The sequence below is a fragment of the Leuciscus leuciscus genome (genome assembly GCF_965113295.1).
Source record: "Leuciscus leuciscus genome assembly, chromosome: 11".
Classification (NCBI taxonomy): domain Eukaryota; kingdom Metazoa; phylum Chordata; class Actinopteri; order Cypriniformes; family Leuciscidae; genus Leuciscus; species Leuciscus leuciscus.
This window is the reverse complement of record NC_138735.1, coordinates 4,774,714-4,787,168: the sequence shown is the minus strand read 5'-3', so window position 1 is coordinate 4,787,168 and position 12,455 is coordinate 4,774,714. Positions and strand designations below refer to the sequence as shown.

Here is a 12,455-nt window from a genome sequence, read left to right as displayed (position 1 = left end):
ACCACTGAAATGTTCAGGATTGGTAAGATTTGTTTTTGAAAGAAGTTTCTTATGCTCACGAAGGCTGCATTTATTTAATCAAAAATACAATAAAAACAGTCATTTTGTATTACTATAATATATTATTTATTATATTATGAGATATTATTACAATATAAAATAAATTATTCTATTTGAATATACAGTATTTGTGTAATTAATATATTCGTTCAGTTGAATGTAATTTATTCCTGTGATCATTTCTCCAGTCTTCAGTGTCACATGATCCTTCAGAAATCATTCTAATATGATGATTTGCTGCTCAAGAAACATTTGAAAACAGTTGAGCTGCTTAATATTTCTGAGGAAACCCTGATACATGTTTTGATTAATATAAAGTTCAAAAGAACAGCGTTTATTTGAATCTTTTGTAATATTATAAATGTCTTTATTGGCCCTTTTTATGCATCCTTGCTGAATAATATTCTTAATTTCTTTTTAAAGGTGCTCTAAGTGATGCGACGCGTTTTTTAGGCCCAAACATTTTTTGTCACATACAGCAAACATCTCCTCACTATCCGCTCGCTGCCTGTCCCCTGAACACACTGTAAAAAAACGCGGTCTCTCTAGACACAAAGGCTCCACAAACGGCAACAAAAACAAACTGGGCTTACCCGCACCACGAAACATAACAAACAGTGCTCCAGCCAATCACCGACAAGAAGTATTGGAGGGTGGGGTTTGGGGGGTTAGTGCGTGTACACATGAAGGGGGTGTGTGGAGGAGAGAGAAGCATGAAGAGGGAAGTTTGAATTATGGCCGACACACGACTAAAGAGACGACGTTCCGATGAACAAATTGCAAAGAAGAGGGACAAGGATAAGGAACGCGTGAAGTCCCGAATTTACATCGGAAAAACCCTCGAAAGGTGGCGAGAACTCCGCCGGCAGAAGGGCTTCCAATCCGACATTCAGTTGCTCTGTTTTTGCAGAACAGGTAAATCCATTTTTCTTTCTAAACTGACGTTCATGTTCGCCAAACCAACACAAGGATGTAATTAGCTAGAACTATGCAGTCAGCGTTAACTTTGGTGAATACAACATATATGTTTCTAGCAGCGATCAATCTCTATTGTAAATGATCAAGCAAATTCACAGTAGGGCGACAATTTGTGTGAATGATTGTTTTCACCCACGGTTTGTTATGAATTTGAATGTTCATTTATAGGCTATTGACAACTTTGACAAAATTAGTTTACGACGCCGCCGTTGTTTATGCTCACTGGGAAACGCGAAGCTAACGTTATCTTGCTATTATTGCGTCCTTGTATGGAAGCTATAGTTATAGTTATAACCAGTGTTGGGGAAGTTACTTTTAAAAAGTAGTGTTTGCTCGTTACTCGTTACTTTTTAAAAAAGTAATCCGTTACTTTATAGTTACCCCGTTTGGAAAGTAACTTTTTACGTTACTCGTTACTTTTACGTTACTTTTATGTTGCTTGACTTTGGGCAGAACCCAATATCTGTTCCTAAATATGTAGACATAAAGTTATACAATGGAGGACATAGGCTAACAGGTAATTATTTTGTGCTCTTTATTATAAAAAATAGTATCAATTTCAAAAGAAAAAAAGTCCTTCTCATTGGCGCTGCTGTGTGCTGCAACTTTTATTCTCAGCCGGCTCTGCATCATGGGGTAGAGTGCGACACTCCGCGATGAGCCGCGTGCTCGCGCCACTTCTCTCCGCTCCGCTTCCCCTATCCACCGAACTTTAAATTTCGGCAACAGCCAATAAAGCTTCCCTGCTCTCTAACACCGGTGCGAATCGCGTCTTGATAGCATAGGACAAAATGATATAGAAGACATAAGCTTCGTTTTCAGACATACGACTCACTCTATCAAGGGAGTAGGAGAAAAAAAAGAGATTTTGAGAGAATTTTTTTTTGTTTTGTTTAAAAGTACACATATTCAAGCTTTCTATATATTTCTCAGGTCTGTGAGACAAGTAGCTTATGAGTTTCGGTTCATTTACAGTATGGAGTGGAGCTCCAGTTCACCTCTGGTGCCGTCATGATTATTTTGCATGCCATATTTACTTATTTATTAAAATCAGGCAATTAATTGGTTGGTAAAACATTGATTAAAATTAAGATACAATTAATACAAAACGAAATTCGTTTTAAAGAAAGTCTTTCTACAAAAACAAACTTAATAAAGTGGTCTAAATCATGTCTGCCCACTCCATTTATCTCCCGATATATTGCACAAAATTATGATCTTACTCACGCTTTTCACTTTTCATATAATCAACATAGATTAAATTATTTATTTATTTATTTTATTTAAACATAAATATGAAACTAAATAGTTTTCTTTAATTTACTTCTTATTTAATTCAGCCAACTGGTTGATAAAACATTGATTAAAATTAAGATACAATTAATACAAAACGAAATTCTCTTTAAATACAGGTTTTCTACAAAAACAAACTTAATAAAGTGGTCAAAATCATGTCTCCACACTCCATTTGTCTCCCGATATATTGCGCAATTTTTTTATTTAATTTAATTTAAACATAAATATGAAACTAAATCGTTTTCTTCAGTTCTCAACAGTTCTCTTCTCTCAAGCGCGCAGCTGAGGCAGTGTCGCTGTCAAATATATCCATGGGAAAAGTAACGTTGCGCCGAATTGAAAACGGAACTACGTTTCGTTACCAAATTTTTAGTAGTAACGCGTTACACTACTTTTTACCCAAAAAAGTAGTTACGTTACTGTAACGCGTTACTTTGTAATGCGTTACACACAACACTGGTTATAACCTCAGGTGGTGAAACGATTAAGATAATGTTTCTTTTTTTCTGCATTCTGTTCTGCAATATATAAAAGCATTTATCTAACTTGGCGACATTACACATTGAATGAAGTATCAGTAAAACTTAACTTTGTTTGTAGTGACTATTTTGACTTTCCTTTATGTCGGAAGGGAGGGGAGGAGGGAGGAGACGGGATGAGGAGGAGGGAGGGTCTAGCTAGCCTCCGTTTTGTTTGACAACAATTCGAATGTCAACAAGAAGTTACGACTCCCGGGATCGCTTAGAGCACCTTTAATTACTCCAGTCTTGTGTGTCACATGATCCTTTAGAAAAGAATTAATAAGCTGATTTGCTTGAAACCAATCTTCTGTAACATTTTAAATGTCTTTACTGTAACTAAAACTATTTATTTCTTTAAAGAGAAAAATATATATCCAGCTAACCTCAAACTTCTGAACAGCAGCTAAATAGTTTTGTTTCAATAATTTCATAAAAAAAAAAAAAAAAATACACACAAAACTGTTTTGGCTAACTGAAACTGTCATAAGTAATACTCATAACATTATGCAACTAGACTTTGACCCTAATAGTTTTTTTGTTATAATCCATGTTACACCTTCCCTGTGACAACTAGCCCCAGTGTACCTATACACATATGTACAAACTAGTAGTGCAAATTTACTATCCATGACATTGCAGCGTTTATACACCCACGTATAAATCTAAATAATTATTATTCATAACGAATTATGATCAATAATTAATAATTAAATTATTTTAATTATCTTCAGAATTTACCGTAGCAGAATCAATAGTATGATAATTTTATCAGTTCATCCAATGAACAGAAAGCATAAACAAGTATTAACTCTAGGAAATATAATATCTTCCTGGCCAAGAAAGAATTAATCCCCAGCTAACAATAAATTAAGAAATAATCACGGGTAAAAGCATCGGTAACTTAGATCGAAGTTCAAGACAATAAAATGTATAACGCAGATTAACACAAGTAATCTCTTTGTTAAAATACGAACAATACTTTATTGATTATATACTAACACATAAAAACTAATATCTAACACACACACACACACACACACACACACACACATTCACACGAGTTGCAGAAGGAAAAAGAGTAAGGAAAGATTGAGTTTTAAGAGTGAGTTTAAGAGTGAGATGATGAAATCTCAAGTTTATGCACTTATAAGACTTGACCTGGAACGAACCATCAAATCATTAATTTAACCCTTCTATCGTTTCTTAGACAGGTTATTAAATTTATATCAGTAGCCTACACCAGTTCAGCTTTTAGTCTGGAGGTATACTTGCTGGTCTTTGCTTTTGGGGATTCCCTTTTGTTGAGCATCAAAGGGGGTTTCCCTCGTTCGTTCATGGGCTTGCCTCCTCGTGCTTGGATAAATGTCTGTGGCGTTGATGTCGGATGGTTGAAAAGTCTTTGAAGTTGAAAGCGTGCGTTGCAGCCATGAATCGTGGACCGAAACTTTGCAGCAAAACTTAAAACCGAGACTTTCAATCGGAAAAGAAGAATAACACAAAAGAAAGAAAGAAAATGAGATACGGAAAGGAGCTAGATGACTGGAAATGAATCTAACCCATCTGATCTTAATTTGGGTTGATCTGCTCGTCTGTTAACGTTACATGGTTACTATAACCATCGTCTGCCGTCTCCGTCTTTGTTCTGCACTTGTTGAGAGGTCTTCTGTATCAGAACATTTTGAACGAACTCTGAGCGAGAGAGCGAACAGAGAATCCAAGATTTTAAACTCAAAGTTTGTCCCCCCTCCTGAAGAGAGCGGACCAATTAGACACTGGCTTTGTTTGCAAAGTCATCAATCATGTCTTCCCTGGGGGTTCTCTATTTAAAAACCAGATGCAACAGTTTAGGCATGATTTCTAATTATCAGAATATGAAACATTTTACACAGATTTAATTCCAGTCATCTTGCTAGTTGTGTTCGTAAGATAGCATTGATATGAAACAGTACACACTTTCATTCATACTTCTAATAGTTATAACACTTACATGAATTATATGGGATCAAAACATATTATCTTATTAAAATATGCATATAAGTGGTGGAAACCACACATGATTAGGTAGTTGCATGATTGTTTGATCCTGAGTCCATTGAAAATTGTTCTTGAATGATTTTATGTATAGTTATTGGTAAGAATCAGTTCTCTGGATTGACGAGAAAAAGAACTCTGTTTGTTCGTTCAGAGGTCTTAAGGGGGAAGGGGTCAGGAATGTTGTGGGGGAAAACAACATCTGCTGGTATCGATCCGTCTTGCAAACTATCGAAGTTGACCAGTTCTGCCTTCAGTTAACCAATAAAAGTCTTTGGTTACAGACTCTCTGGAGCCTGGGTGAGTTATGGCTCTGGGATGTGAAGACACTTGTGTGATGCCTTGGTCTCTGTCTTTCTCTTAACCAATCAGTAATTTGGCAACAAAGCAAGTCATTGATCAGTTATGTGTTAGTGCTGGGGGCTCTTTTAAATAGCCCGACTGGTTGGCGCCTGGACCCCATGACAAGATTGATGAGGATACGAAGTCCTGACCAAATCTTCCTCTTTGTTCACAGAGAGTTTGAATTAATATTCTGGACGAAGATTAGTCTGCGTTTGGTTCATACCCATTGTCACTACAACATTGACATACCTTGCAAGGATCATTGGTTTGTTAAAATGATGTACAGAATTATGTACAGGGCCCTGCCGGAATAAAACCTGAAAAACATAAATACCATATCATATAAAGCTGAAAGTTGTGCAACACTTATCAAAACAACAGTACAAACTGTGCTCAGGATATAGTGTGTCTTAACATTTACCAACACAACTTACACAAGCACAACACAAGACTTCCTGTGCAACAATCTTGTGTAGCAGTGACATTGAATGGCATGCAACACTGATCAGTGAGTCTCTAATGCATGAGTTCATGACCTTTAACACAGAGTTCAGGCTGGAGTTCTGTACACACACGACTGCAATCATCTGATCTAAGACATCTTACACTATTACAGCGCCAGACATTCGCACTCATCCTCATCTCAAACCTGATCATGTTAGGCAGTGATCTGTCATTCATCGGCTCACACCGGTGACCTTCATCATCATCATCATCAGTGTGATCGCGTTACCTGTGTCACAGCGGAGGAAGACGCGGAAGAAGCCGTGTGTGTGAAAGCTCTTCTGCTGATCCCACAACACCAGTCCAGAACTACAGCAGCTCCAGCACTGCTCCTCCAGCACAGGCTCCACGGCACCGCCATGATGCCCCGACCAACAGCGGCACATGCCCAGTGACGACACGTTACGGAACCGCAGCATGAACCGGAAGATAATATTGTCACGTGATGTGATGCAGAAGAGGAGGGTCGTTTTAGAAATAGAATAAACGGGAAGAATAGGCGTCAAACTAAAATGGGCGTGCATGGTGGCCCATAACGTGTCACTAATTGGTTAGGTGCGATAGTTCAAAATAATAATGATCTTATTGTAAACAATAACAATAACGTTATAGTATAAAAATTATTACACTCATTGGTTAAATATATATATATATATAATCTAGCTGGATTAAAGACAAGTATTCACAAGGAGGCGCAACAAAATATTAATTAAAGTCCCTATGAAAAAACAAAACAAAAAACAATTCTTCTATAGTATTTTTGCTTTTGTTAGAGATGTGTGGTGTTTTTCGTGTTATGTGCATGTTTTGTGGGTTTCTGTTTTAAAGAAATGTAGCCATAGTTTCAGAAATTATGTTTAAACAATTTTGAAAAACTATAGTAAATACTAGTGATATATAATGTATATTATTATTACACACTTTAAAAGTACATAATGTTTCTTCACACAGTAGATATGCTTCAACTATGTTTACAGTCAGATAATGTAAGTCAAACATTTCAATAAATGTTAGCATGTTAGTTGCCAAAGATTTTGTTTTAAATATATATTGTTTGTTTACACAATTATTGTTTACACTGACAAACAAAATGTGTGATACCTGTACCAACAGGGAATGTTTCTGATATACAAAGATGAACATTAAAGATTTATTGACCTCATCTGGGGAGTGCAGATGGTTATGAACAAGGGAAATATACCAGCTAGAATCAGTTTCTCTTTTGTTTGAGATGTTTTGATCTGCTTAGTAATAAAGGTAAAGTAATAATGGGCACTGAACGAATCATAAAGAAGTACAACATGTAACCTTTGCTATTTTTATGCATATGGAAAATAATTATATTTTTTTCTTCAGTCTGTAAGTACAGCATGTATGCACATCTGACATGGCAACTTGTGATCAGACAGGTTTTATAATGTCATGGGTGTTACAGACATGATTCACACCCATTCTGTAAATCACTATAAATATGAAGACAATAAACTACCAGCAAAACAGCATATCAAGAGAAATGACAAGAGCAGACATCCAAAGGTAAACTGTTGAACAACTGCTGAAATGGACATTCATTCTGGCATTTTAAACTTTACAGTAATAAATCATGCAAATAACTAACTAGCTCAAGGTCACTTTTATTTATATATAAAACAGCATTTCTGCTGACCAAGGTGCTTCACAGAAACACAATAAAAACACAATAAAAACACAATAAAAACACAATAAAAACACAAGTCGTACAAATTCCATAGTAAAAAATTTAACTCACTAAAGCTACATATCCACAATTATGAATAGGCCTGAGAGAAAAGATGCGTTTTCAGTGCTGACTTGAATACATAAAGAAGAAGACAACCTGACAGATTGAGGTAACGAATTCCACAATCTAGGACCAAGAACGGAGAACGCTCTGTCACCTTTAGATTTCAAGCGAGAGTGCGGGATAGTTAATAATCTCTCAGATGATGATCTAAGAGATCTTCGAGGAGAGTACGGACAAATAAGGTCTGAAATATAAACTGGAGCAAGACCATGCAAGACTTTAAATACAAAAGTCAAAACCTTGTACTCAATTCTGTATTTGACCGGTAGCCAATGTAAATGCAATAGAATAGGGGTGATATGCTCAAACTTTCCCTTCCCCATTAAGAAGCGGGCTGCAGCATTCTGTACCAGTTGCAAACGCATTAACGAAAACTGGTTGATACCAGCATACAAGGCGTTACAATAATCCAGCCTTGTTGAGATGAAAGCATGAATTACTGTCTCTAGGTCGCCAAAATATAAAATAGATTTCAATTTCCGTAAGCCTCTAAGCTGGAAGAAACTGCCTCTGACAACAGAGTTTATTTGCTTGTCAAATTTTAACTCTGAGTCGACAACAACACCCACACTGTAAAAAATAAAATCGTAAAAAAACGGTCAATGACTGTCAGCTGCGGCTGCCAAACAAAAACCGTAAAAATAAAGTAAAATATTCTAATTTAAATGAAGTGCAAACAACTTTTACAGATATTTTCCTTAAATGTTTTACAGAAAAACACTGTTATTTTACAGCTATTTCCTGAATTATTACCATCAACCACCTTCATTGTAAAAAAAATCCCATAAAATAACAGTCAAATGACTGTCAGCAACGGCTGCAATACAAAAACCGTAAAATTAATGTAAAATATCCTAATTTAAATAAGTGCAAAAGACTTTTACAGAAATCTTCATTAATCTTTTTTAACAGAAACAAAGTTAAAACACAGTTATTTCACATTTATTTTCTGATTTTTTTACTGAAAAAAACGTAGTTAATTATATGCATGATTTACTGTGACTATACGTCACTGCATCAGCAACTACACAGTTACTGTCTGTTAAATAAAGCAACATGCAGCATTTCATCAGTGTTTCTCTGCTCATCCTGAACTGAAGCTCAGGCTCCACTCTTCAACACAATGGTGACACATGAAACACACCATACAGAAACACTTTAAACCCCAACAGAACATTAAACACTAACAGATCTCTCAGGATCTCAGCATCTTCACTTATTACAATCCAGACTTTATTTCTTTCATACTAACATTCTTATTGAGAATTAACAGAGGTTTAGAAGTTGAAGTTTTATTGAAAGAATAAAGTTTGATGTCACCATGATGGAGATCAGTGTTTGCTTTAGTTGGGCTCTTAAACTTTTAGTGTTTAAATTTAATGTTTCTCTGGCTGCATTAACTGTGTGTCTCTGATGCATATTTCTAATTGTAACAATGCAAGAGAAACTCAGATCTGAAAATGTTGGTCACTTTTTAGTGATAATAGTCATCATGTTGTGTCCTGCTTTATTAATACCACCTAAAGTGAAATATCTGATTAAGTTGTTAAATATTAGTTGTTCATTTTGCATGATAAAACTGCTATAGAAGATCCTACAGTGCTGTGAAACTAAGATTTTATGATGTCATTATACAGAAAATGTTTTGACAGAATCATATAGACTCACTCAGACATCAAGAGTCAGCGTATGAATCACAACAATGGTGACAATGAAAAAAAAAACTGAATCACTATAAAGTCACAAAAAGGCTTTGTTGGTTGTCACCATTGTTGAGATTCATATGTTGATTCTTGATGTCTCTACTAAAAAAATGAACCAGCTCAAAACTTTTTCTGTACAATATATATCTTTTTTTTTATTTTTATAATACTGATGCCACAATACTTCAAGGGTTATGTGAAAAATTCCGACATTAATTACAGACTTTCTATAAAGCTAAATTCCATCTACATATTATGTAACCTAAGCTAATATATTCAGAGATTTGACTGACACATCAGTGAATCAGATCATCATATAATGACTATAACATCATCAATGAATGACCAAGATCATCTGATATTTTCTCCAGCATTTATTGCTATAACAAACGTGTATCAAATACACAATTAAAGCAGCCAGAAAAAAACAAATGCTATAAACTTAAGGGTCATGAGCCCAACTAAAGCAGACACTGATCTCAATCATGGTGACATCAAATTTATTTTAAAGTTTTTTACACTTTATTTAAATTAGCATATTTTACTTTAATTTTAGGGTTTTTGTTTGGCAGCCGTAGCTGCCAGTCATTTGACCCTTTTTTTTACGATTTTTTAACAATGAAGGTATTTGATCGTGATTATTCAGGAAATACCTGTAAAATAACAGTGTTTTTCAGTTTATTTAATTTAGGATGTTTTACAGTTTTTTGGGGAGCTGACAGTCATTTGACCATTTTATCATTTAACTGTTTTGTTTCTGTTAAATTACAGATTATATTTGTAATTTTACATACATTTTTATGTAATTTAAGAAAACTGAAAAAATACTGTATGAAAAATACAATCAATTTTCTGTATAAAAAATGTAAATTACTGTAATTTGTCATTAATGTCACAATACCTAAATTAACAGCTGCATTTTTATTTTACAGATATTAATTGTAATTTTACAGTGTTTTGAGTACAATTTAAAATTAAAGAAAATGATCGTCAAAAAATCAGTTATTTTCTGTAAAATTAGGATTTTTTTTTACAGTGCAGGTTTTTTACATGAGTGCGAATATTCGCTTTCAGCGGTCAGGCCATCTACCAAATGGGGGGGGGAAGAATAACCTCAGTCTTCTTTTCATTCAACCGAAGAAAATTTTCGCCCATCCAACTTTTAATGTCATTTACACAGGCTAATAGATCAGATAAAGATTTAGAACCAGGCTTTACTGACATGTACAACTGGGTATCATCCGCATAAATGATGAGGAACCTGATGAGATTCAAAGATGTAACGAAGGGGGAGCATATATAAAGAAAAGAAAATCGGTCCCAAAATGGAGCCTTGCGGTACTCCATCCGTGACAGGAACAGGTGATGAATGAGACTGACCTATCTCCACAGAGAAACTCCTCTCTGAGAAATAGGATCCAAACCACTCTACAGCTGAATCACAGGTACCAGCCTCAGTTTTTAACCTGTTTAAAAGAATGCAGTGATCCACTGTATCAAAAGCTGCACTTAAATCCAACAATACCAGAACTGCACAGTTTCCGGAATCCACAAATAACAACAGGTCGTTTACCACTCTCAACAAGGCTGATTCAGTGCTATGCTTGGATCTAAACCCAGACTGAAACGGATCGAGTATATTATTCTCAATTAAGTAAGGGGATAACTGATTTAAAACAGCTTTCTCCAATACTTTCGATAAGGAAGACAGTTTTGAAATAGGTCTATAGTTATTTAGATCAGATGGATTCAAATTTGCCTTTTTGAGCAGCGGATGAACTACTGCATGTTTAAAACAAGATGGAACGGAACTAACTAAAAAATATTAATCATTTAAAATGTATTGCACATTTAAAGTATATAATGTTTCTAACAGTAAACATATTTATCCTGCTTCTGTTATCAGGTAAGCCAAACATTTCCATTAAATATTTTATCATCACAGAAGTTGCTAAAAAAGATTTTGACTTTGTCAGGCTTCTGGTTTTACAGTTAGTTATTTTTTTAAATCATTTATCAAATAAAATTATTGATCTACACTTACTCATTTTGCATTTGAATTCCCAACTAAACGTATGTATTTTATAGTTTTTTTCAGCTTCAGTGTTCCTCGTCATTATGTCTCTGTGAAAGAATCCAAGACTTGGGCAGAAGCTCAGAGATACTGTAGAGATAAATACATTGATTTGGCCACCATTGAAAATGATCCAAACAAACCAGTTAATCATAAGCTCGATCATGCAGGTTTGCACTGCACAACATCAGGAAGATCAGGTCTTTCCTAACTGAGCATGCAACACAACTTCTCGTCCAGGCCCTGGTCATATCTAGGCTTGACTACTGCAATGCTCTTCTGGCTGGACTTCCATCATGTGCAACTAAACCTCTACAAATGATCCAGAATGCTGCAGCTCGTCTTGTCTTCAACGAGCCCAAAAGGGCCCACTTCACTCCTCTGTTCATCTCACTGCACTGGCTACCTCTCTCTGCTCGCATCAAGTTCAAGGCATTGACGCTTGCTTACAGATCTACCACAGGCTCAGCTCCCTCCTACTTTCACTCACTCCTACGAGTCTACATCCCTACCAGACACCTACGATCGGTCAACGAGCGACGTCTCGTGGTTCCATCACAGAAAGCCACAAAATCACTTTCCAGAACATTCTCATTCACAGTTCCATGCTGGTGGAATGATCTCCCCACCCTCATCCGGAATGCAGAATCCATGACAACATTCAAAAAAGAGCTGAAAACTCTTCTCTTCTGTGAGATCTTAACCTCATAAAAAAAAAAAAAAATTCTTTCCTTTTCCTTTAAATCCTCGCTTATCGGGCTTATGCTACTCTGGTATAGTGAATTACCATTTATCTATGACGGTGGCGGAGCAATTTCATTATAGGACAATGTTATATATAGACCAAGGTTAATCATTCTGAAATAACCAACCAGTCTCAACCACTAATGGTGAGAACTGCTGTTGGGCTTTTCAAGTAATTACAACAATATTTTTTTACAGGAAGAATGAATGCTAGTGCAAGTTATGTGTTTGTTTCCCAGTACAATAACTGGACTGAAGCTCAGAGTTACTGCAGAGAACATCACACAGACCTCATGACCTCATTGTTGTTGGACTTTGGATAGTTTCTAAATCCCATAGAATGGACTGTATGTCTGTCTCTCAGCCATTTTTTCAAT

General features: G+C 35.6%; 1 protein-coding gene and 1 long non-coding RNA gene across 2 annotated transcripts in view; both read right to left on the bottom strand.

The window, feature by feature from the left end:
• LOC309509533 (NACHT, LRR and PYD domains-containing protein 3-like) overlaps positions 1-12,455 on the bottom strand; it is a 643,973-nt gene that overhangs the window by 309,114 nt on the left and 322,404 nt on the right. The gene's annotated exons all lie outside the window — the stretch shown is intronic.
• Positions 3,811-6,291, bottom strand: LOC309509602. The gene is made up of 2 exons (XR_014209921.1): positions 5,965-6,291; positions 3,811-5,548 (listed from the first exon to the last, which is right to left on the bottom strand). It is a non-coding gene; the product is annotated as an uncharacterized lncRNA (long non-coding RNA).